Source organism: Anarrhichthys ocellatus, unplaced genomic scaffold (genome assembly GCF_004355925.1).
Source record: "Anarrhichthys ocellatus isolate YVR2014 unplaced genomic scaffold, GSC_Weel_1.0 scaffold25, whole genome shotgun sequence".
Taxonomy (NCBI): domain Eukaryota; kingdom Metazoa; phylum Chordata; class Actinopteri; order Perciformes; family Anarhichadidae; genus Anarrhichthys; species Anarrhichthys ocellatus.
The window spans coordinates 3,684,650-3,710,746 of record NW_022280055.1 but is presented as its reverse complement, the minus strand read 5'-3'; positions in this window follow the sequence as shown (position 1 = coordinate 3,710,746).

The following is a 26,097-nucleotide window of genomic DNA, read 5'->3' as shown; positions in this document are numbered from 1 at the left end:
ACGAATATGTAGGATAATACTGCTGCTTCCCCCCCGTCGGTTAAAAACAACAACACATTTCTTCTTTGCAAATGGAAATGATGTACGTGTTTATTTACATATAGAGAGGGAAAGTGAGATCCGATCACAGGTGGTCACTCGACATGACCGGTGTGAAGGACATTATTGTGGTAGAAGTGAAATGTGTTTGATAAGAAATGAGGATTGTGTGATAGATTTAAACCTAAACGGTTGCATGCATTATGTCCAATCTGCACAGAAAAGGATACATTTATGTAAAAAGTTGATCTTCGCTTATAATCTATCTTCAAGCTGTTAATAACCTTCCTTCTCACACTCGCACGAAAGCACAACTGACAAAAGGCCTTCCCTGCTTTCCTTCAGCAGCACTTCATGCGTCCAGGACACACACAAGCACATTCACAGAGACAGTGATTGGCAGGTGTCGGCCTCAGTGTCCTTTCTGATAAGGTCTTCATTGTGGAGACAAAGTCTACGGAGTGACTCACCTCAAAAGTCAAGGACGCTGCAGGAATGTCAATAGAATTTGCCTCATTCGTCCTTCGCCTCAGGGTTCAGGTAAAAATGGGCGACTATATGCCCAAATATTTTGAAGTCAACACCACGTGTTTTAAATTCTATCATAGTGGTAAATGCCTGGTTGATAATAGAAAGTTTGTGTTAAACAGCTTAAAAAATGACAAATTAAAATGCAGACTGGACTGTAAGTTTCTCATGTTAACAAGATCCTTTTTACAGTTTAACATTTTGTTTTTGTTATGATATATTTTGTATTTATTACCAAATAATTGTTTTAAAAGCAACATATCTTCTTAACATAGTTTGTTTTCATGAGAAACATTATTTTTGTGAAAAGGACTTTACACAACGCCGGTGTTTTTTTTGGTGTACGCACTTTTACACAAAGCGTAAATATTATGCGACAAAGAAGCAACGTCTTTTTATTTCCGGAACAAGGAGCTTTAGCGCCATGAAGAAAGGCATCAACCAATCATGTTGACACAGGCAGAGCATCCTTTCACAATAAAAGCTCTGGACATATACACTACGTAACCTGTTACCAGAGGGAACTTTTGAACAGCTTACAGTAGCGTAGGCCCTGCGACAAATACCTCAGACAGACGCTGCTCTTGGTCGATAGGATTTCGGTAGTTGGTCTTCTGCCTGCACAAATCTATTCAAACATTTTGCAACTGTTGAAAATTTGCAGCCTGTATGAACAGTTTTGATGCGAAAAATTCACAGGAGAGTTTTTTGCATTCTGATGTAGTTTATTCGTCACTCTTCAGTGTGTAAAGGCCTTAATTACAATTACAAAATGTGGTACTTTATAATAAGGATTAAATATGTCAATAACATGAAAAATATGTTGTAATAAAGTGAAAAACATGTAACATAGTACACATACAGAAATGCACACATACAAACCGTTGTTCTGATTATCAACCCCTTCAATACACACTCTCTATTATTATTATCATTGTTAATGTGAAATATGTGACACTGATATGTATGATTTAAGGAAGATTAAAAGACTAAACTGAGGGGGAGATTATTCGTTTATTCCTCTTTGTTGATTTAGGAACAACCATGAATGAAATGTCCAGATTAGACCCATGATGCATGAGAAAGCTTCTTATTCAAAGATGTGTGGGTGAAGCACACACCCATGCCTGGAAGCAGTCGTATGTGTTACAGTGGTAGCTATGGATAATCCTTTTGGGAGCACATCATACAGTGAAATGATTCTCAAGGCACAGTGTCACTCCCTTTTACAATTGAGATGCATTTCTCGGCTTAAGTCGCACCCAACTGCAACTCTTCAGTGTGAGTTCAGGAGATGGGAAGCGAATACATTTCATATGGAAGCTTGGCACATACGCTGTTTACTAAACACACTCACAGATTTCACTCTTCTGATGGAGGGATGGTAAGAATCAGTGGGCATTTATTAGTCAGTGCCTATCCTTCTGGATCAACGTACTACTTATTGGGCTTTTATTTTTATCTGCTGTTTTTACCACGACAAAAACAAACTGCATTCAAAGAACTGCTATAACCATGAAGACGTCTTCAGCATCACATCCAGGTCATCCACAAGCTGTTACAGCCTCAGGGGAGCTTGTTGGATGTGAACAAAACAATTGTTCTTTTATCTTTGTTATAACGACGAGCTGTTTCAATTTTACTGTAAAGTGAAGTGGTAGTATCATTTAGACAGAAAAACCTCAGGAATATATTTACTGTAAAACAAGCCCTCCTAGAAAACCTGTTGAGTTTCAGTCTTTTACTTTAGTATTTTAATTTTAAAAAGCATGTTTAATTGTGCAGTTTAACCAGCTTTGAGCTGTAAATTAAATAGGACTCTACTGTGATGAAACATCAATGCTGGTGGTAATATTGGCATTTCCTTCCAAATGTATGAAAACTGTACTTCTTGCGTACAAAGTGATTTAACAGGCAGTCCACTGTTTTCAATCGGCTCTGAACTTTGCAGGCCTTTGCTGACGTACCAGTCGAGAATTATCTACGTTATGACATGAATCTAAAAAGATGGACTCCAAAACACACAACATTCATTATTGCCAAATTAAATGGCTAATCATCCAATAGTTGTTGAGATATTCCAGTCTGGAGCAAATAGTTGGACCTCCTCGGGCCGCTGGCGTGGCTAAAAGAGAAAGGTGCATTCGATTTGACTCCGGCTGACTCCGGCAGGCCCCTGAGCTACTCACAAAAGGCACAACACTCAGTATTCCTGAGTTTTATCAGAGCATTCAAGCTGGTGTGCTGTGTAATCAGGATCAAAGCTGTAGGCAACATGCTGCGTAGGGATACGAATAGTATTGCTCAGCATTTTCAGTAAGTAAGTAGGTCTCTCTCATAAACAAGTGTTTGCCTGCTGCGGTCAGCATTTCCAATCGAAATCCCACCACTAATTAGCTTTGAGATGTTGCAGAGTTGCACAATATTTTGTCAGATTCTCTAAACGCGCACACACACACGCACACAGACACGCATTTACATACACACACACACAAGTCAGTTAAATTGTAGGCCCATGTTTGCTGTCATTAATTAGTGATGTGGGACTCCATACGCCAAGCAGAATGTAAAACACTAAATTAAAATGATGAGAGCACACATTAGACACCACCGGCCCCGCATACACAACGAGGTTCCCTCGGCCCTCTCGCCCACCTTGTAAAACGCGCTGTATTTTCTATCAATTAACAGGCTTCTCTTTGTGATCCAGTTGTTTTCCCCATCAATAAAAGAGCTGTGGAGTTTGTTGTCTCACACGTACCCAAGGAGCCATCAGCCTGAAAGCATGTAAAAGGTCAACACCAGCACGGTAAACCCAGGGATGTACTGAAACGACCCGCTGAGACTGGAAACCAGACAAAGTTCTGTCTCTGACCGACACGTCGGCAAAGATCTCTTTGAAATGTTGGATTTAAATGTGGGACGCCGGCAGGCTGCCCTCGTGGACTTTAAAATGGATGTAATGTGACTGTTATTGATCACTGCTGGCGCTACTGGGTTTTTAGAGTGGCCACTTTTAAGCTCCATTAGCTAATGTTATTAAAAATACTTCCAGTTATTTTCATCCAATAAGCCCAAAAAAACCTTTTTTTCTGGCTAAATTATTAGACATTTTATTTCAGTTTTTCCACAATCACAGCCTATGAAAAGCCTTAAAAGATAACGATGATATGTTTCACCGGACTCTATTTTGCCATGTTTTTGTGTCTATTGGGGACAAGAGTTTTTGAAATTGGTCCAGTATTGAGGGAGAACGCTGCAGCCAGGAGCCACTAAATGAGCTGTAACGTAACCGCTCGGGGCATCTCCTCACCATCGATTTACGTCCACTGAAAGCGATTGTTTTGGCCACTGACTGGCTCGGATTGTTATTGTAAGTGAGAGATAAAGTGCTTTTCTTTACCTTTCGCTTGATTGATTGTGTCATGTGACGTGTTGCCAGAAGAAGTGAGTGACAGTTAAAGCGAGGAGGGCCGGTACTGTCAGTGTTTGCTGTGATGGAGGACAGAAAGCGTGGCTTATCTGAAAGACGCTCGATGTCATGGCGGGATGTTTCGTTGATTTCAACGATGTGGATGTGATGCAAGATTTCAGAACGTTTTATTTCTCTGAAGGGTCCTTTCCATATTGTTTGTATGTCGGTGACAAAAACAAGCACTTTTCTTTTTTTCCTGAGGGATTACACTGCAGCCTGTTTAGTGGCTGCCGGCTGCAGCGTTCTCCCTCAATACCGGACCAATTTCTAACTTGCTGTCCCCATTTGTCACTTAGACACGAAAAAACATTGGAAAATAGGATCCAGGTTTAAAAAGTGAAATACTGAAGTGACCCTCAAAGCTTGGTTCCATGTAGTGTCTCATTTCTGTTAGCGGTAACGTTCACAGAAAACATCAGCGGCCTCCTACGTGTGATATGTTCAGTCCTATAATGATGTTCTCTCGCTGTAACACAGCACAACGTTACTAATCACCCTGTGTCTCTCTTCCTCATATGAAATGAAGACAGACCATTCTTTCTGGAGTTTTTTGAAAGTTATTTGTTTATTTCTAGTGTCTGCGAGGGACTTGTTTTGTTTGTGTAATCATTGAACCAGTAAAAAATATAGTTTATTGATGTGTACAATACAGTGACAAAATATACTAGAGAGAGAGAGAGAGAGAGAGAGAGAGAGAGAGAGAGAGAGAGAGAGCTCTCTTCCTGAGAGATACGTGCAATATCCCAACAGGGAGTAAAAATAATCGAAACAAGCACTCGTCTTTCCCTACATGCTGTGAGCTCAATGGTGGATAATCATTTCTCTGACTCTTTTTCAACCACTGACCCATTGCCAGAAGACTAACTTTACAGGGGCTGTGTGTGTGTGTGTGTGTGTGTGTGTGTAAGTAAGGTCATTCTACATGCTACAGATTCTTTTTCAGCAAACAATTACAGCAGTAAATCTATTGTTTTTTATATTCTGTATTTTCTTTCCTGCACACGGTGAGTTCATCTGTATCTTTTTTTTATGTGTGCACCACACTTCCCAAAGTGCACCGCAGAAGTAAATCAACAGCCCCTGCGGCCTTTATGTCCCATAAAGCTCCCGTACTCCCCCCACAGTCGTTCCGCCCTGTGTGTACTTCCCAGGCTTGTCCGGCTCTCATCCCTCACTTCATCTTTTAAGCATTTGTTCCCTCATGAATAAGACTTAAATTAGAATCATGTAGAACTTGTTTGTTTAGAAGTTGTTTGGGTTATTTCTCTTTCCCACCAGCAAAGGTAGACTTGCCTGATACAAGCAACCATATCACATACAAATGTTGTTTGCTCTCCCCAGATTCATTTTCTTCTGCTGTATTTGGATTCTTCATACGCTTTGTTATGCCAGGATCAGACTACACAGTATCAGCCCAATAACTGGCCAATCTGATAGATAATGGGTGTTGGGAATGTGAATTAGTGTCGGGCATGATAACTGCAGAAAGGTTTACCCTGGTAGTTCCTCTCCTCCAGAGCAGATGTGACTTTTTGTCCATGGTTTACTGAGCCACACCTAATCTAACACCAGGTGTTGCTCCTCAGCTATCAGCGAGGAACACAAACCTGCAGGACATGAGCTGAGATGGAAACAGACGTAATGAACCAGAAACAAAGAACATTTCCCACACTTAAATATAACAATGTGACAAAGACCAGCTGTCTACCACCAGGCCTGAGCGGAATGTTGACTCAAAGGTCCATGTTGGCTTTTTCTGCAAAAACATCCTGATCTTATGTTTCCTTATTTAGGGAGGCGATTTTTATTATTGTGTTTGTAGAGAGAATCAAACTACAAGTCCATATTTATATCTTATTCCAACATATCACTGTGATCACTGTACTGTTTCATATTATTGTGGTGTATGGTGTGAATTTATTTCTTTTTTATAAACCATAGAAAAATGAAATTGGTATTTAAATATTTTTATCAGATAGTAGGTGCTAAAGTATTTCAGGGACTGAGTTGAGCCACAAAGGATCTACAAATCAAAGACTTTCAATTACAGACGTTGCTGTTCATGCAACAGCCAATGTTGGAATTTCTGACCGCATTATTTAAATAAATATAATACCGGACCATAGAGAGATTCCCAATATATCGCTAATATTACTACTAAATGTGTTATTGGGATACATTTGGGTTAAGAGCTTTCCAAAGACACCCTCATATTAATAACGCAGTACAAGCCTATTGAATTAAATTACATCATATCAGAGGTGGACCACAGTGACTGGACAATGTCCGATCACATTCCTCGTGAACACACACACAATCTGCCACGATGCCAGACACCCGGTCCCTCCCCTCCCATCAATTCTCTGACACTCTTTCGTCTGATCTCTCCGTCCGTCTCTTTCTTCCTCTCCCTGCCACAGCCTCTCTCTCGCTCCCTCACATTGATTAATTCCACAGGGCCACCATCTGATGCTTTTCAAGCCCCGTCCTCCTACCATCGCCCAGGGCTAGGAAGACGACCGGAGGGATACTGACTCACTGGATTGAAGCTCGGTGAAAAAGAGAGAACTTTCTTCGCCATAGATCAAGGCACTTCTTCCTTCCAGAGTTGTTGATAGAGAGTCTTGAAAAAAACCACTCTGAGCCTTTGGTCTTCAGAGGAGCAGGCTGCTCGACAGGGACACAGCAGCATTTACAAAACAGGGTGCTGGGAATGATGTGGAGCTGTCTGTTGGTTAAGAATAAACAAAACAGGGCAGGCAGTTGCAGGGACTGTCCCCGGAGCCCTTATGATTACCAGTTTCAGAGTTTACAAGACCATTGCTCTGTGGCAGGGGCCATCAACTACATTTGTCCGGGGGCAACCGGAAACTGTGGGGACCAGACTTTCAAACAAAAAAAAATGTAAGTTTATTCAGGCCTAATAAGCCTATCATTGATAAATATTACATTTTTTACAAAATTACAATACAAAATGTTATTTGTATTAGCCTATATCAGTGTGAACAGCCAAAAACATCCCAAATCCATTAGGATGACTAAATACCTACTACAAAATGCTCTCCGACAAAGTATCAGCTCACCGAGAAGTGAAGAGAGATTCCTGACCTGCAGCTTGTGCTCGTTGGTACAGGGCAGGCACTGTCGCTCAAGCACTTTGACCATAAGTTTTAACTTGCTATTGATTACGATTGAGTGTGGTCGCAAATTCGGAGCGATAAACACTCCTGTAGCAGTAGTTATTGCGCCGGCACGGTCTGAATCTGCAGAGGGAGGCTGCCCGAACGCTGCGTGGAGAAGTCTGGCTGTGTCTAATTCACTAATAGACGCATTTAAGGAATGCCATCATGATTTAAATGTTTGCAGTGTCTCCCCAGATATACCCGACTTCAGTTGAACAATGTCGACAAGAACTAGTGCGTTGCCAATACTGAGGATGAGGATGTCTTTTGTCAGCCAAAGGCTGTTATTCAATGTCATTAAACCCACATTGAATTTGTATAGGGCTATATTGTAGAATTGGGGAAATATAAATGAAGTAGATAAATATTACTACGGTGACGCAATATATCTCTTTGAGTTTTGAACCGGGGGTCAGACAAAAGGAGGAATTTAAGGATGTCACTTTGGGCTCTGTGACATCATGTTGTCAATATGTGTTAATAATTGGTCGATAATGAGTCCCTGCATTGCATCCCTACTGTTATTTCCAATTTGGTTGTGTGAGTCTGGTGTTGTCTTTAACATCCGTTCCCTGTGAAGGCTGAACAGATCCTGTCCTTTTTTAAAACCCACTCAGTTACTCATTCAGTCAGCGTGCCCTGAGAGTTTTCATTCTGCAGGAACTACCACTCTGATCGGTGGGTGGGAGCATGAGAGCGCAGATGAACAGTCTAGTCCGACAGAGCGCTGCAGATCAGTGCGGCCCTTACTGAGACGTGATGGGAAATTTATTGGAAACCATTATCGGTGCAAATTTCCATTTCAATAAAGAGTTCATCGGGTGCCTTTTCACTACAGTCGCTGGCCCCCTTTGATGACAGCGGGCCCATGACAAATGCTTCATGATCGCACCAACCCAGGGAAAATATGAGTGCACTTGTTGCTCCTAGCAACAGCTCAAAATGGCGTGTGATGAGAATGTACGAGTGTGCACGGATATGCTTTTTTGCATGCATTTGCATGCAGACGCGTGACTATACCTGTGCACTCGCCTGCCATTGGGAGAATCAGTATTCATATGACTGGGCCCTAGTTGGATTTATATTTCATTTTACAAGATAATGGGGAGGGAACGAGGGAGCACAGATTAGGACATTATGGACCCCATGGGAAAGACTTCTAATGCAGTCAGTCTCAGTCAGGATGTCAGCCTCCACTGATCAGGGATCATTTGTTCATGCTCCTCAGGAGGTCTGTCACTTCTGCAGCGATCAGATTTGAAGCCAGCTTGGGCGTGTGATGTGTAGCTCTGGAGCTCCAATGAAAGCAACAAAGGAGTCACAATACGGAGACTTCTACCGGCATTTACTGGGAAATGTACCGGTGTATCCGATTTATAGCTACTTGTCACACAAAGAAGATCGACACCAAAAGACTGTCAAAACATATTTCATGTCATTCTACACTATTTCATTCCCATTTTCCTCTCCCAACCAAACAACATACACAGTCAAAAAGAATGAGAGCAATATTCTACATTTGTGGTTCTCAACAATCTTTCAGAAAAATCTAAAAAAATCCCTCTTAAGTTAGTTTGGTTTCATCTCATTTCAAAGCTATGGTGAACATTTGAATGGGTCACAAGCCAAAAAGGTTAAGAACTACAGTTCAACTGTCCACGACTAGTTTAGGTTGCTGTTTACAATGCAGGGACGCAATTAGAGGTTTGCATTTAAGTCACATGACATGTACTTGATGAAACCAAAATATTTTCAATCGGCCAAAGTAACAGTTTTTTCTTAGACTGCACAATACAACATTAAATGTTATGGACTTAAAATTTCCACCTCGAAACAATTGGCGAGTCTAACATTAGTTATCTGTCATTTGTGGCCAGCAGTAAAATTTGCTTAACGTTGCTTTTATTCTTAAAGGTAAGGTTGGTAATCTTAAAAAAATAATGGGCAAGAGTACCCTAGTTTTTAAATGGTATCAAACTGAAAAACCCAGCCTGGTGTTGCCAACTCTTTTCCAATGAAAGAAGCTAGCAGCAATAGCTCCAAAAGTTTCTAAATCTAGCAAGAAAGTTGCCAAGTCGGCAACACTGACGGACCCTCCTTTCAGGCCTCCCTCCGAAGCCACTCCCCCCAGATTATTGTTATGAATTTAAACATATCATGATTAACGTAAACAACGAACGTGGCTATTGTTAGTACTCACAGCTGTCAAGCTAGCAGATTGTGGAAGACTCGGGCTGAACACACGCAGGCCGACAGGTTGGTTGGCTGTTTGATCGTTTCATTTGAACCAAATTGAATGATTGGATATACACTTATTGTTAGCATGCATATTATGGTGTCTGTCCAGTGTCCAAAATTGTTTAAAAACCAACAAATGCTGGACCTGTAATGATTCGGTGGTCTGATTTACAGGACAGGATAAACACACAGCTCTAGTTAAAATGTGGAAATGCAGCCAAAGTGTTTGTGTTGAACTGAATGCACTTTCAAGGTGACTTTCCAAGAGTACAAACTGTGTTTAAAGTCCTCCCAACGTGGGCCTTTAAGCACTGCAATACAATGATTTGGTGTACAATATTCAAGGCTGCAGTGAGATTTAAAATGGGACTTTCCTGAGCATCAGCTGCTGAGAAAGAAGGTCATAAGTCTCTGAGAGGAGAGCAGCCTCTTGGCTCCGGGGGGCTCTAAAACCAGATCGGAAATTCTCAGGTATTATGTTGTCTCATAAAGAATATGAACTGGGTTGTGATACCCGAACACAACGCTGAGAAAAGGCCGGAGTTCTGTCAGCTAGAAGAACATAGTTTTGAAGAGATGAGGGGTCAGGAATAGGAGTCATTGAAAAGAAGCCAGTGTACAAGGAGCTAATGAAAACCCCAACACTGACTGAACTGAATACCTCATTATGAAATAATCTCCGGGCCACAGGTGGAGGACACGATGTGAGACTCACTTTCCTCTGGGAAAAGAACGAAACGGCTTCAAAAGCTCATCCCACTGGAGTCAACACAAAGTAAAAGCCTGAGGAAGATTTAGATTTAAGTTTACTAAATTATATATATATATTGAAAAACAAACAGTGTTCAGAGGACGCTTGAATACTGCAACTAAAAGAACAACTAAATAGTAACACTAAGCACCCTAGAGTTATCGTGTTTCTCGAAGATAAGATTACAGAATCTTACATCACTACCCCTCTCTCTGATATTTCCATATCGTGTCCTTAATGTTGTAGGACACTTGCAGTTTATCAGCCTTTCATTTGCATTTGGCATTTTAACATTTTGGTTTCACAGCTGGAGTGTTATGTAGCAGTGGCAGGGGGCATGACAGCGAAAGTACGCTTACGGTAGAGTATGACTGCCATTCTGCGTACAAAAAACACTTTATGGTTAAGAAAACTCAGTTTATATATGAAAAATGTAAATGTCGTCTGAAACAGCTGCAAATCTGGTTAATTGCAAAATATGAATCCTCTTCACAAACAGCAAAAGCATGTTCCATACAAACTAAACTTTTGCAGACATAACAGCTTAATATAGTACTGTAGAAGTACATAACAAAACATAGGTGCATATAGTCAAATATTTCACAGTTTGGCAGAGTCCGTCTTTCCCTCCCAGGATTCAAATTGCGTAACCTCCCACTTTGAAGTCACAGGAAACAATGCATGCACATACTGGACATGAGGCATGAGAGCTTTTCACATCTGTGGAAAACATATTTTTGATCATGAGTGCATTACCGTCGGACCACAGTGAAACAATGATTTACATTTCTTGAAACCATCACTGCGGGCACTTTAGTGAACTGTGTGTGTGTGTGTGTGTGTGTGTGTGTGTGTGTGTGTGAGTGTGAGTGAGTGAGATGTGTCAGTCCAACGAGGGGTGAGCTGAGTGCAGAAGCACGTCTGGCAACCAACGCCAAATGCGATGTCAATGTTATATTCCGGTCGTTAATTGGTTAGGCTTTTTCTTGACAACTGCTGTTTCCAATGTCAAGATGAACTTTCAGTCATAATGATTATAATAAAGGCAATTTGCATAGGAGAGTGACTTCTCCTTCTTGGCACAACAATAGTATCAGAGATAAACTCCTGACACACCCATCCAAAGACCTTTTTACTGAACTTCACAGTACTGGTCATTGACGCAGAATGTAAATATGTACTGCAGAATATTTGCATATGAATTTAATTTGTCGGAGACAGGGTTGAATTATTTGACAGTGTTCATTAATCTAAGTCGGACGAACCTTGCAGCCATCCTGACTCCGGGACACCTAAAGAATACGAATGAGGTTTTTACTTCTGTGATCCAGAGATTCAGATACTTCCCGTCCTTTGTCTATGAAGTGAATTCACTAAAAGATTGGCAATAAGCCTCTGTCTTTTCAATCATGCAAAGTTTACAAATCAAGTTCATGAACCAGCACACTGTCTTTGTGTTTCTTGTAAGTATGAGATGTGTTTGCGAGAGGATAGTTGATGTGTGTATTTCTGCAGGTCACACTGTCAGTGTAGCTTCATACTGCCTGTCTTCTGCTTGTTACAAACTGTCATGTCATGAGAGCGCCACAGGAAAACCAACTAAACAACGAGCCGCTGGGCCATGCAAGCCACAGACAGCCTGCGTCATACACACATCTGAGCGTGGTCATACAAAAACACACACACACACACACACAGTGATGCTCTGGCTGTTACTGCTGGCTGGCGACGCTTGACGTTTGTTTTTGCTATGCACTCTGAGTTGTCAGAATTCCATCCTCTTGGGTGAGCAGCGGGAAAGAAATGTTGGAGGTGTGTGTGTGTGGGGGCGGGGCGCATGCAATGAACACACACACACCACATAAAAGTATTACTTCCACTTATTCAATCTTTCAGAATGAAGTGTTTCATACCATTAAGTCATAAGACAGCATGTCCTCTGCTGTCCAGAGTGCTGAGTATTTCTGAAGCAACCATTTCGTGTGTGTGTGTGTGTGTGTGTGTGTGTGTGTGTGTGTGTGTGTGTGTTAGTTATAGCAAGTAATGAGCCCTACAAGAGCAAACCAGTCCACCATGATAGATGAAGCTGTAATGGCGGTCGCTGTAGAAACTAAATCATCTATCAACGGCAGCAATTGCATATAGCACTGTGGTTTCTAAATGTATGGAGACGATCCGTCTCTGTCCTGTGATCAAAGTATTGATCATCTCAAGTGGGTGTGTATCCATCCATAGGGGTTAAATCCAAAGGCTCTGTAGCTGAGTTCATTTGGTTCGGACGAAGGGAAACTATTTTAATTGTTGATTTTTAGTTTTGGTTGGGCGTGCGTTCACACTGTCACACATCATCCTGTATCAGCAGCGCTACACATGGACACACATGGGGAAAAACAAATCTCAGTGACTGACAGCGAGTCTGCTTCTTATGAGTTTATTAATTTTCTGTGGTGTCTCAAAGAGCTCACAAAGAAATTACCAATTATTATGTGGAGACCGGGTAAAAAAAAAAAAGATGTCTTGTACAGCGATAATAAGGTGAGGATTAACGTGGGTATTTTTTTATTGGACTTAATGAACTGCCAAAGTACAGAGAGGATACATGCACTACACATCACTGTTTCTACTGCATTTGACTGCCTTATTGATCAGCCTTTTACATTCATGGTTATCAAGCTCTTCAGATAATCACATGCGCTGCTTATTATCAGATCACGTCGTATCTCACATCGATTTAACAGTAGTATCGTTTTTGAAATCATACTAAAATCATCATCTAAAATCGAACAATTCTGTGGTTGGTCGTCTTGTCAGCATTTTTTTTATGAATTAAGAGCTTTCGCACAAACCCAAATGAACCAAACAAATTGACCAAATGAAGCAGTTTGTTTTAGGATAGGGTGTCAAAGCACCTTCAAAGTCTGCTAAAATATCAACTTCACCGTTGCAGGTTAAGGTGCTTTGGGCTTGTTAACGATTTAAAGCACTGATGCTCACATTTGCACGTTTCTTATTATAGCAGTGTGTATCCCTTGCAGGCAAAATTACAACTGAAACAAAAACAAATCAGGATATTGTGCTTGCGTTTTGTCCGTGCACACTCTTCAATCCTGACTGTCAGATTGATTGCGGCGTGAGTTTGTTTTTGTGCTCACTCAACAGTTTTCTATCAATAAGCTCCCTTAAGAAATAATCCCAAACAAAACAGCCATGCCTGGAAGAGAGAGAGAGAGAACACTGAGATATGGGGAACAAAGTTGATCCATGAAGTGTAAATTATTCTCTTGCCGCCAGCATTGATTGTACAAAGTCAGTTTCTGTGTGCGTTGATGCACATTGTAAGAACAGACAAACTTAATCACACTACAGTGAAATGTGTGTCTGTTGAGACTCACAAACAGTAAATTGTTGTAACGCTGTTGGAGCGTGTTTCAACAGCTGTCATTTTGGAATGACATTCAATACTGATAATTGGACATTCACAGTGCAAATATGGATGGCATCTTGTATTCACGGTCACCAGAGGAAGAATCCTTATTTTATTATTTAAGTACATGAACACATATATGACCTAATAAATTATACAATGTTCCCGTCAGGATGAATTGTATTAACTTGATCTTTTAACCTTTTTTTGTCCCGTGCCATCATTAGGGTCAAAATTACAGTCTAGTGTCCAATCCGTTGGTTTTATAACCAAATATCTCCAAACCCATCATGTAGGGGAGAGCGTTGCACGACACATTTTGGTTTAGGCTAAATGATTAAAAAATATTTGAGTTACATTAATCCTGTTTTTATACACGCATAATACAAATCTCTGCTTCAAATAGACACCTGAAGTTTGCTCCGAGGACATCACGTTTCTGTACCGTTGCACCTATAGCGGTGGAAATGAAATGTTCACACTGATCCCATTGGTGGGATTAATTGTAACAGAAAGAGGATTAGTTGCAACACTGGCTGGGAAAAGTCTGTTGGAATGCAATTAAGGAAACAATTCTATCTACATACTAAAGATGGTTACTGTTCGTGGATCTATCTGTCTTTCCATCCATATCATGGATGCATCCGTAAAGGTCTTCATCCGTCCAACCATCCCTCCATCTGCGTTCTGTCATTGATGGATATTCAAATGGATCGACTGATGGAGTTTACACTAGAGGTGTGGAAATAGCTCGATTCTAAGATGCATCGCAATGCGGACGTAAACAACTCTGCATCGATGCAGTCATGTGGGAGTTTAGTTTAATTTCAGCTCCTTGCAAGTCTTTACTGTGTCGTGGTGTCATTAACTGTTACTGTCGCACTTGTTTCCTTTTCCTCTGATTTTCATGTTTCACAGAGGGCGGAGCTTACACTTGTGAGAGACGGCACTCGGCAGTCCACAAGTTTGTTGCTGTCGCTACCAAGCTCGCTGCCATTCTTAGTCAACAATGTTGGGCTGAAATAACGGTGCATGCAGGCTGACGGTGAACCATGGTGTTATTAACCCTGTCCGGAGATGGAGTGACATAGAAAGGAAGGAAGGAAGGGTAGAAGAGCTATCAGTAAGGAAAAAGTCAGAAAAGTGTAAAATGCCATGGACATGCTGTGCCCTGTCTTAGAGCTGCTATAAGAAAAATGTATTTTTGCAGATAACATCACACTTTTAATACACTGCAGAAAGGTTTGTGTTTTTGTTTTTGTAATGTATTGTGTGTACTGAGGGGGTCACACAGATACTAGTATTGGAAAGATACAGCTTTTATAGACTGTTGTAGCCTGATTTCTGAAGGCACTTTCAAAATAAAATGGGAGGGGAATTGTAATTAAAAACAGCAACATATAAGGTTGGATTCGGTGACTTACACACGGTAATCGAAAAACAAGTACAATCAAAAGAATGTACTTACTTAGGCTGAACAGCACCGCTGTAAGTACACAGGGCAGCGAGCGTGTCTGCAGACATAATGGGGGAAGTCGTGATCAACAACATGCTCTTGTGTTCATAGGTTCATAACCCTTCTCTGGAGGTGACAAGAGCATTCTGGGAAATGTAAGAAATCGCTAACTCAATCAGGGGTATCAGGAAGTGTAGTAAAAAGGTTTATTACAGCACTTCATCACAAAATATTTCCTGGAATTCAGCAAACATAACTTTATTATATTCATCTGAGAGATAAGCCTGTGTGTGTACGTACGTACGTATGTATGTGTGTATGTGTGCACTGGTCATCTGGTGGTCTGTGCCCTCTTCCTGTCTTTTTTTTAAATTTTCATTGCTGCATTACTGTCACTTGGATGAATGTGTGTAATGGAGGTGCTCCGCTGAGTGCCGTCATAAAACTCTGTGCGAGTGTGTCTGCATCTGTGTGTAAAACAAATGGCTGTGAAGACTCTGTACCCTCTAACGAAAATGAAAGAAATGCAACAGACATACTCATGAGGAAATAAATGAGAGAACAGCGGGGATAAATAGATGCAACGTGTCAATATCAGAGACACTGAATATCAGTGTCTCTGCATTGATATTTATACATGTCGTATTGTGTGGGGAAAGAGTCTGATGGTGTGTGAGAGAGAAAACACGGGGACGCTTTGGAAAGAAAGGGTTGACAGGACAAAAACGTGTGCTTGGAAATGATAGAAACCCACTTTTAGATGGGGAAACTTAGGTGTCGGACCAAGACTGCCAATATCTGCTAGTTCATAGACAGACGAACGCACAGGCGTTACCAATGTTAATGATGGCTCTGTTGAATGGAAGAGTTCTTGATTTGTGATATGATTGAAAGCTCCATAAAAGCTACTAAATGTACCTGTTTACAAGAGCAACAATGAAATTCTTTAAAACAGTTTACACAAAAAAACAAACGTAAACCTTCACAAAGGTTGGGTTTATTGACATGGCTGTTGTGTACCCAATAATATGGCAACAGAATGTAGATGAAATTGATCTTGAATCAGTTTTACTGTGGTATTTGTAAACAGTATTTGAGTATGATGGTGTAGTACTGTTTCCCCGCTGTTTAAATGTCACTCAGTGATGTGTAACTGACTAAAAATAATGATTGCTGTCTTTGGCCAAAATTCATGACCATATTGCCAAACCTACCGTCTAACTTTAAGTTGGCTACTTCCAGTCTTGACTCTCATCCAGTCCTGATTCTACCAGCTCTGAGACATCAATGATCAGGTCATTTATATCTTGTCCTGAAATGGATGAAGCCATTTGCAATCTAATTTCATTTCATTCCCTGAAAGTCTCTTTTGGCCTGAAACTGGTCCAAAATGTGAAATATCTCATGGCTCAATGTTCATCTTAGAATTGATTTTAGAAATGTAGATTCCTTTGGAAGCAATCAAAGGTTAGATCAGCTGGTACATGTGTTTTTGTACTTTGCTTTCATTTGTTTTCTTTGATTCAATGTTCCTCTTTTACTGGAACCAGAAGCAGGGCGCTGAGTGGGATTTCAAGGTTATAGGGCAATGGCATTTTGATGATTTCATGATTCAGCATAATGTTGGCTGGAACATGATGTTGTTGGAGAGGGACATAACCAGGGAAAGGAAGGTCTGTTTAAAAGCCAGCATGTTGGCTCGTAGAGAACATGGAGATTTAAAAACTGGATGTAAGCCTGCCTCCTGTCATCAAAGCCAATGACTTCCTCCACCCCCTCATTACCGCAAAATCAATCTGATGGGCTTTTGACAAGAATGCACAGTATTTGACATTTACTGCACATGATAACATGGAAATAAACTAAAATCCCTCATGTCTGACACAAGTATGGGTGCACAGTACATTGACACTTGTCGCTCGTCTCCCTCCATCTGTTCTCCCTCTTAACAAACCAACTTATCTTTAGTCGAGAGTGATTGCCGCCTTGAAGCCTCTCTTCCCCTCTTCCCCTCTTGCTGACTCTCCTCCATCTATTCCGACTCCCCAACAGTAATTGCTGATATCGTGCTGCATGCCGATCGGAGAGAAACTGGAGAATGTGTCATCTGAGTCAGATGTACAGAGAGAGAGTATGTGTGTCTAGTGCTTGACATGCTGAGTGATTCATTTGCAACCTGTCTTCCCTCCTTACAAAAGAGGAAGGAGGAGGAGGATATTGTGTTGCGGTTGATTCGATGTGGGCGGAGGAATAAACTCCTCTTCAAGCCTGACTTCAACTACAGTCAGAGAGACGGGAGACTGAGGATGGAAAACATATTGAGATGCTTCGGTTCTCAAACGTTTTCCAACTCTGTTTCAGAAGATGAGATAACCCCACAAATCAGTTATTTGTGTATTCTTTAATCTTGTTTTTGCACTGCACTTGCCAAAGAACACTCTTATTTTTGGAATGCTGTTAAGCATTCCAACTATTGTTCTTCAAATCTTTATTCTTCCAACAATTTCTTCCGTATGTATTTTGGGACTTATCTCCTTCCACATTTTTTAAGCTACTATCAAAATGTTCAGCTCTTTAAGGACATGCCGGCTGTGACTCTTCATATTTCTAATCTTTAAACTTTTTGAATTATTAAGCTTTTTGCAACTTTTTTTTGAATGGGATGTCTATGGAGAATATTTTTAAATCCTCTTAAACTTTCAAATCCTTCTACTTCCTCATACTGTGAGCTACAGACACCATTTCAACTTTATAATGTTGAGAAAACCCTAAGCTATTATTGTATGTTAGTCTGTATGGTAGTCTTTTTGATATCTTTTACACTTTTTGAACTGCAGCAATTTAACTGTTATGATTTTTTCAGTCCTTTTCTGCTTTTATAATGGGTGTGTATTGCGCAGCTTAGAGTGTGTGATGTCACCGCTAGAGTGAAGAGCAGCTTGAGAATCTTCTCTCTCTATCTTTCTGTCTATGTCTCTATCTCTCCATGTGTCTCTCTCTCATACAGTCATTCAGGTCTATGAGATTTTGAGAGGACTTTTCCCTTTCAAAATGTTCAGCTCTTTCAGGAGACCGGTGCTTTCACTTTTTATATTTGTAATCTGACTATTACGCTCCTCAATAAGTCGGGGAGATGTTTGAGTATAAAAAAAAAGTTGTTGAGCGCGGAGCAGAGCGGAGCTAACAATGACAGATATCCCATGTTGGCCAGGCTAGCCAAGTCTTACCTATGTATTCTTGCCACCTCAACACCATCTGAGCGGCTGTTTTCTGCAGCAGGAAACATAGCCTCCAAGAAAAGAGCGAGCCTGAGCCAGGAGCATGTGGACATGCTCACATTTTTGCATTGCAATGCAAAGTGTCTGAACAAAGGGAGTGAGAGAGAGTGAGTGTGTGTGTCCGAGTGTGAGAGTTTGTGAGTGTGTGCGTCTGTGAGTGTAGTGTAGAGAACAAGTTCTGATGTTTTTATAAATTATTTATTGTTCTGACAGCTCAGGTTCCCTTTAAACAAAAATATACATCTTTTTGTGCACTTTATTTTAAAAAGCCTATATATTTGGCAGATGTAAAGCATACATGTGTATGTTTTTTGTGTTAGTCCATTTTTTTAATTTTTATTATTACTTTAACAGCTCAGGGATGTTCAAGGAGCAACCTGTTTGTGCACTTTCTGAAGATTTTTTGCACTGTGAATTTGCACCGTTTTGTTTTTGAATAAAGGGTTGGAAATGAATGCTTTTTTGTTTTTTTATCCGATTCATTGATTAATCGAAAAAATAATCGCCAGATTAATCGATTATTAAAATAATTGTTAGTTGCAGCCCTAATTACTAGTACTACTACTTCTACTACAACTTTTGCTGTTGCTACTATTACCACTACTGCTACTGCTATTACTGCTACCATCAATATTATTACTACCACTACCACTACCACTATTACTTATACTACAACTGCTACGACTACTACTGCTATTCATGCTACTACCAGTACTAATACTAGTACAGCTATTAGTATGACTGCTATTACTGCTACTTCAAATACTGCCATTACTATTACTACGACTACTACTGCCACTATTGTTATATTAAATACTACGACAACTAGTACAGCTATTAGTATGACTGCTATTACTGCTACTTCAAATACTGCCATTACTATCACTACTACTACTACTGCCACTATTGTTATATTAAATACTACGACGACTACTACAGCTATTACGACTACTGATACTACTACTTCTACTACTTCTTCTAAATACTAATACTTCTACTACGAATAATACTTATACTACAACTTCTACTACTACAAATATCACCACTGCTGAAAATTTTTTAAGCTACAGAAACCGTTTGAATATCAAAATGTTCAGCTCTTTCAGGAGAGGGGTGATATGACTTCATATTTGTAATCTTTAAACTTTTTGAATTATTAAGCTTTTTGCTATTTTCTTTTGAATGGGATCTCTGTGGAGAAAATCTTCAAATCCTGTTAAACTTCTTCAACTTTCAAAGCCTTCTTATTCCTCATACTTTCAGCTACAGACACCATAGTGAGACATTTCAACTAGAAGGGTTTTCAGCAGTGCAGTTTAAATGCTTTCGGGCTTCAACATTTTCCAGACAGGTAGTCTCCCATTTCTTAATTTTCAGCAATTGTTTTACAATTAATTTCAGCTTTCAGCATTCCAACGCATTTTCAGCAGGAAATGCATTTTCTAGTTGTTATTGCTCTTGTCATTGATCATATTCAGATACGTTTGTCTCCATTCTGTAATGTCAAACATTATTTCATAATACTATTGGCCTGATTGAAAAAGGAGATGGTGTTGGATAAAGGTTAGAAAAGTATTTTATCTTCACATTTTGGCTCATTTTTGGAGTGTTTTACTTCTTCTCTGACCGTGTGATGTCTGAATGTGACAGCCCCCCGGCCAATATCATTAATTAAAGCTAGACTAATCTATGACTCACACTTAACTTTCAGCCTCTGCAGCTGCTCTCCTCTTTTTCTTTCCGTCTTCTCTCAAACAAACATGCACATGCAATCACACACACAGTGAGTCTCGGTGCCTAATTAATGCTGCCAAATTACTAGTTGTGTCCATATCTTGGAGTGCAAAATGAGGGGTTTTCTACTTTGGAGCTGCTGTTGAATATTCAAATTGTCCTCGCTTCAAAACTGGGAGGACTACACGATGCATAAAGACTGCACTTTCAAGGCCAATATGGAGATATCTCATCTCTCATTTGTATTGCCGGGAAATGTAACAAGAACACATTTGAACTCGCAAGATTTTGGGACATTTTTGGGACAGTCAAATTTTCAGAAATACAGAAAAAAATGTAGAATATCGCCACCTTTATCCATTAAATACATATTTGGTAGATACGCTACAGCCAGAGATGGGCAGTATTTCTATTACTTGTATTTGAAATACGTATTTCAATTACTTTTGAGTATTTTGTAATTTGATAGGGCCGATAAAAATCGAACATAATTTGTAACAAAATACTTTAGAGTGGAGTAATTTTGTATTTAAAATACTCAAAATACTTTTTCCACGAATCAAAAAACAGTTCACGAGTTCAGTCTTCAGATCTTCAAGTTCTACGGATTGTCTGTCGAGGTAAATATTTTAGTGTGACAGACAAGGGCGTCGTTAGGCCTATTTTTGAGGCCTAATGCCTAACGAAGGCCTAACGAAGAACATTTTAGGGGGGCAGCGCCCTAAAATGTTCTTCAGCCCCCCCAAATAATTTGGCATTATTGGATTAAAAAAAAAAATTTAAAAAATTTTTTTGGTGATGTCATTAAATTAAACTGTTTCTCACATGGACAAGTTATTTATAACTAACATGCTACATATGTGCGTGCGTTCTGGTTTGTATGTTTTCTCCCCCTTCAAATTACAATCCAACAGCCTATCATCATACTTAACAATATAAAGTTGACACTGTCGGGTCCGTTCTCCATCCATTGTGTGCGGTCCCTTCAAGAATTAGGATTTGGGAGTGACGCGGACATGAAAGCTAGTTTATCCGTCTTTCCTTTACAAGCAGGGAAATTACTTCTCTTTATTTGAGAAAAGTTCATATTTGTGTTGTCAAATTTCACTATGACCCTGAAATTCTGTCTCTTGTGTTATATACTGAATGCAAGCAAAACTACAGAGCAAAATCACACTCTTTCTGATTGAACCAATCTATGAACTGTCTGAAACAATGGATATCCACGGCCCCAAATGGGCCCCAAAATAAATTGCCGCAAACATGCCACTCCCCTTGGGGCTAAGCCCCCCTTTTCTTTGAATCCTAGAAACGCCCCTGGTGACAGATGCCAACTAGCTTGATGTATAATTAATATCTGGGTCTGGCTACATAGCCTATTGTATATACTGTACATGGTGATGGTTATAATATCAAGTTAGCGATCGATGCTAACATGCTAATGACGCTAGCATGCTGTCTAGGCTAGTGCATAGCCAGTGTTTAGCAAGTTAACTTATCAGTCGTGTAGCTAGCTATATAGGAAGAGGGAGCTTGTATGTTCATGATAACCTTATCAAGAGACGTCTGACCATCTAATCTTGCACTGCATTACAAGTTATGCTGTATCTTCTCAATGTGAATGTTATATCAATTACTGGCAGATAATATAGTTCACAGTTAGCCAGGCTATGACAGTAGATTTGTTAAAAAGAAAAAAACATTAAATATCCAATTTATTTTATTTAAAAGGCATATTATGAAAGTATTCTTAGTTTTATTATTTCATACGTTCTACAGTTGGCCAGGTGGACATGTCTCAGCAAGATGATGTTCAAGAAGGACCATCAACAAGCACAGATGTGCTTAGTTACACTGACATTCTGTGACTGTTCTTCCTTTTGGTGGGCTTCACCAGAGCTCTGTGTACATGATATAGCCCAAACCTGAATGCTCTGCTATACCAAATTGTGAGAAAACGGAAAATCCAGAAAAAAGTATTTCCTATATTTTAAATACAAAATACATGTATTGTATTTTGTTACATTGTCTGGCACCAGTATTTTGTATTTTATTTTGATACATTTATTTGAGGGCTATTTTGTATTTTGTATCAAAATACATTTTGATGTATTTTTGCCCATCTCTGGCTACAGCTTCCCTAACATAAATAGAAACATAACTAATAAGGCAACACCAAGAAAGAGCAAATGCATGTAAACAGAACGGTGTACAAGAAGGGTAGCAGGGAGACATGCCAGGAATGTGGCATCTCTCCTGCATTATTAAAAATGCATCAATAGTTTTTGTTGAAAAGAATAAGCATGTTGGCTTTCTCTGGGAGAATCTGGCAGTGTTGCCTCTTTAAGGTAATAGCGGTGGAGTTGTTTCCTCTGATATGATCTTAAGTGTGCTTTACAGGAAATGAGTTCTGGCAGGATCTCTTATATATACCAGGCTGTAAACACGGAGCTATCGCTGCACCGCACTCATTTGGTGTATAAAGGCCTTCCTGCTCAAATTCAATCCATATGTTGCTAACTTGTACTCGCTAATGTTGCTGCTTCAGACATTTCAAAGGATCCTTTCCACTCCCAACATCCACCTCTGCAATGCTTGTTGCTGAGACTGAACCCGTTAGCTGAGACGAGCACTTTGAGTCGGCACATACTGAGCAGAGAATGTGGGAGAAGCATCATCCTGCAAATATTATCACGGCACCGCTGTGCATGTAATGCCTGCAAAGAATGAGTCTAGTATCCTGGTAACTCAGGATTTTTCAGCCTATAACCAAAAGACTACACCAGAAAGTATAGTGCCACCTCTTCAAAACCATTGTTGTTTTACAGTCTGTCCAAACACACACACACACACACACACACACACACACACACACAAGGAGAAAACTATGTCATGGTTGAGCTTGATGCAATCTGCAATCAATTGCTGTAACCTCATGTGAAATTCAATTTGCAGCCACAGGTACAACAGAACAGTGCGTTCTTGTTAATGGACACAGAGAATGCTGCTTTGGGGAGTACAGTAGAGAATGAATATTATATACGTACTTTACAGACTTATTGGCAATTTTCAGGTTTTTTTTCTGTTTTGTAATTGTAAGGATCAGGTAGCTTTACCTTAAGTCTCCAGATCCCATAAAACATTCATTGTCAACAAAACAAACACGAGCAAGCTTTACCGCGTTTGCTTTTAGAGCGCTTTTAAGACTTTAAAGCTTTTAAGACTCAGTTGTTCAACCGAGTCTCTTTATTGTGTGTGAATGTTTTTGAGCATTCACACAGGTTTAAAACTAGTCTGTTTTTCAATTGATGTTAAGTATGCATTTATAATATGCATCTCACCTATTGTGTTGCATTTTAGTTCAGTTTTATATCCCAAGGTTGTTTCGTTATTTTGTTTTCCTCTTCCCTGTTTTGTTTCATAATGCATCTCCTGTCTTAGTTTATAGTTCAGAGAAAAACAACATGATCCACTCTCAAATTCACACTCTTAGAGAGGTCATTGTTTAAGATGAAATGGAAGCAACTGTGAAGGTTTATTCTTAGCCTGCTTTAGTGCTTTAATGTCTTAAAATATACTTACACAGAGGGAGAGGTCCCTGTCTCCCCTCATTCCTTCCTCCTCTGTCTAGTTAACTGACTGTTCAATCAATAGCGGCGAGAGGCGGGTTAACTTTTGAGGGCTGGTTAATTGGAGTGGAAACTGTTTGAATGGAAATCACTAATGAGATGGAGAGGGGGGTGTGTGTAGTCTTATCTAAATAATAACCCATGATGTACCCCTATATACCATACTACGAACAGGAGTTTTTAATATGCATACCCATAGTTCATCTTTAGCTTCGTGACAGTGAGCTAAGCTTGTGGTGTGTTGACAGATCCACTGTTCTAATTTAAGTCTCGTTAACATATTCTGTGTACGCAGGTTTGGAGGTTCTGGCAGTAATGATGTTGGTATTAAATGCAAGAAGAATGTTGCAGACCTGGGTTTAAGGAATCGACTCCCTTGTTTACCGACTAAAAATACATGGCCCACGACGTGCACAACGTCAATTTGCAGACACAAGCAGAACAATGAATTATACGTACACTGACTAAGACCTCATTTGCAACCTGTATTAAGATACATTTTGCATTGTAGCTTCACATCTGCTGCCTGGATACTGAGCAGCCTGATCCTATCCCTCCATGCATTATATATCAGTGTGTTTTCTGTCCAGCTTGTAAATGCATTTCATGCAGACAAAAAACAAAGTGAGCAGGTTTGAAAGCGGCAGCAAAGATGGCAGATGATGCAGCACAGTTTGGACTTTTTTCAATTTACGTTGATGCAAAATGATGTTTGTTTCTGTCTCACTGTTGTATAACTAAGTTATTCACTACTCTATATACCATATCGCGAAATGTATATACAAAACGTTACATTGTGAAAATACATGAAGAGATAATTTGGGACAATATTTGGTAACACCAACACGTAAATTTACTGTTTTGTTGTTGTTGTTGACCAGCAGTTGTAGTCTATGGTGAATAATTGTCCATAAAGTCAATGACTGGAGTTTCCCTTTTCAGCACCTTGGAGAGAGATGGAGACGATTGCTGCAGTCGAAAATAAATGTTCCTAGGAGCAGCCATGATAAGAGCAGGTGGACTTCTCTTGATATTGGACAGTTAAATTGATGTTGCAGGAGTGAATGTCAATTTTGGTATGTGAGACTCTACCGGGAGCAGTGTTGACTGTAAAGTTTGACAGCACCAGGAAGGAAGGACCTGCAGTATCGCGCCTGTTTATTTAGCCTGCATGAAACAACATAGTGAGGATGCACGGGGGGAAGTGAGAGATGCATATTGTGTGGTCTATCTTCGGAACATTGTAGATTCACTTCAGCAGTAATAAAACAGCCGTTAGGTCATGAATATGTAGTTTAGTGAAAGAGCAGTTGGATTCTCCTTCACGGCGATCCTTAACCGCATGACGTTTTCCATCGAGGTTAAGGAAAAGTGTTTAGGAAAAGACAGTAGGATGTCATTTTTTTAACTTTTCGACTGCAGCCAGGGGTCTGAATGATTCGGCACCATGGAAAGAGAGAGACCTAAGAAATGAACCTTGCAGAGACCAGTATTCTCCATCAGAACTGCTCAAATAGCTACCGTGGCACCTTTCTGACATCAAATGAAAATGGTCTTCATGTGACAATTTCTAGAACTGAAACATTCACACTTGTGGCACTTTTTGAGCAGTAGATTGCAACACTATGAAGGATGACACTATCTGACAAATGTGCTCCACTATCCCCATATTTAACAGATATTGCACCTTCCCACTCTTTTTTCTGACAGCAAGCTTCTCACACCGCCTTGGAAAAGCATTTAAAGCCTGATGTGGTCGTGTCTCGTATACTAGTTCTGATTGAACACAACCCGATCCTAACAGACAGAAGCTCACTCCCAGAGGACGGTGTTTAGGCGATACCATTATTTAAAAGATGGCTTATACTGCCTCATAAATTGGCACAAATTGGCCTCATCATTGTGCAGCCCATGTGGTGCTTCAGATAATTTCATTCTCTGTAAAATAACCATTAAATCACACCACAATGTGTTGAAGCACCATTTTCATGTTTTCTGATCTAACGGCACTTAAAATCTCTATGCCGGTCAGGTTTGGTTGAACTTTAAAAAAAACCTTGAGTGGATCATCATCCGTCTTCTATTAATGCAGAAACTCATCATGGCTGCATTAATATAGAAATTATCCAGAGGCTGTAATGCCTTCACTTGTTTTTGGGCCGCCTGGCTATCATCATCTCATCTCAAGACTTAATAGCCTCGCTTCATTAGCGGACCAATCTCCATGGAAGAATTGCATCAAGGCCACTCTCTTCAATGCTCGTTTTGTGTGTGTGTGTGTGTGTGTGTGTGTGTGTGTGTGTGTGTGTGTGTGTGTGTGTGTGTGTGTGTGTGTGTGTGTGTGTGTGTGTGTGTGTGTGTGT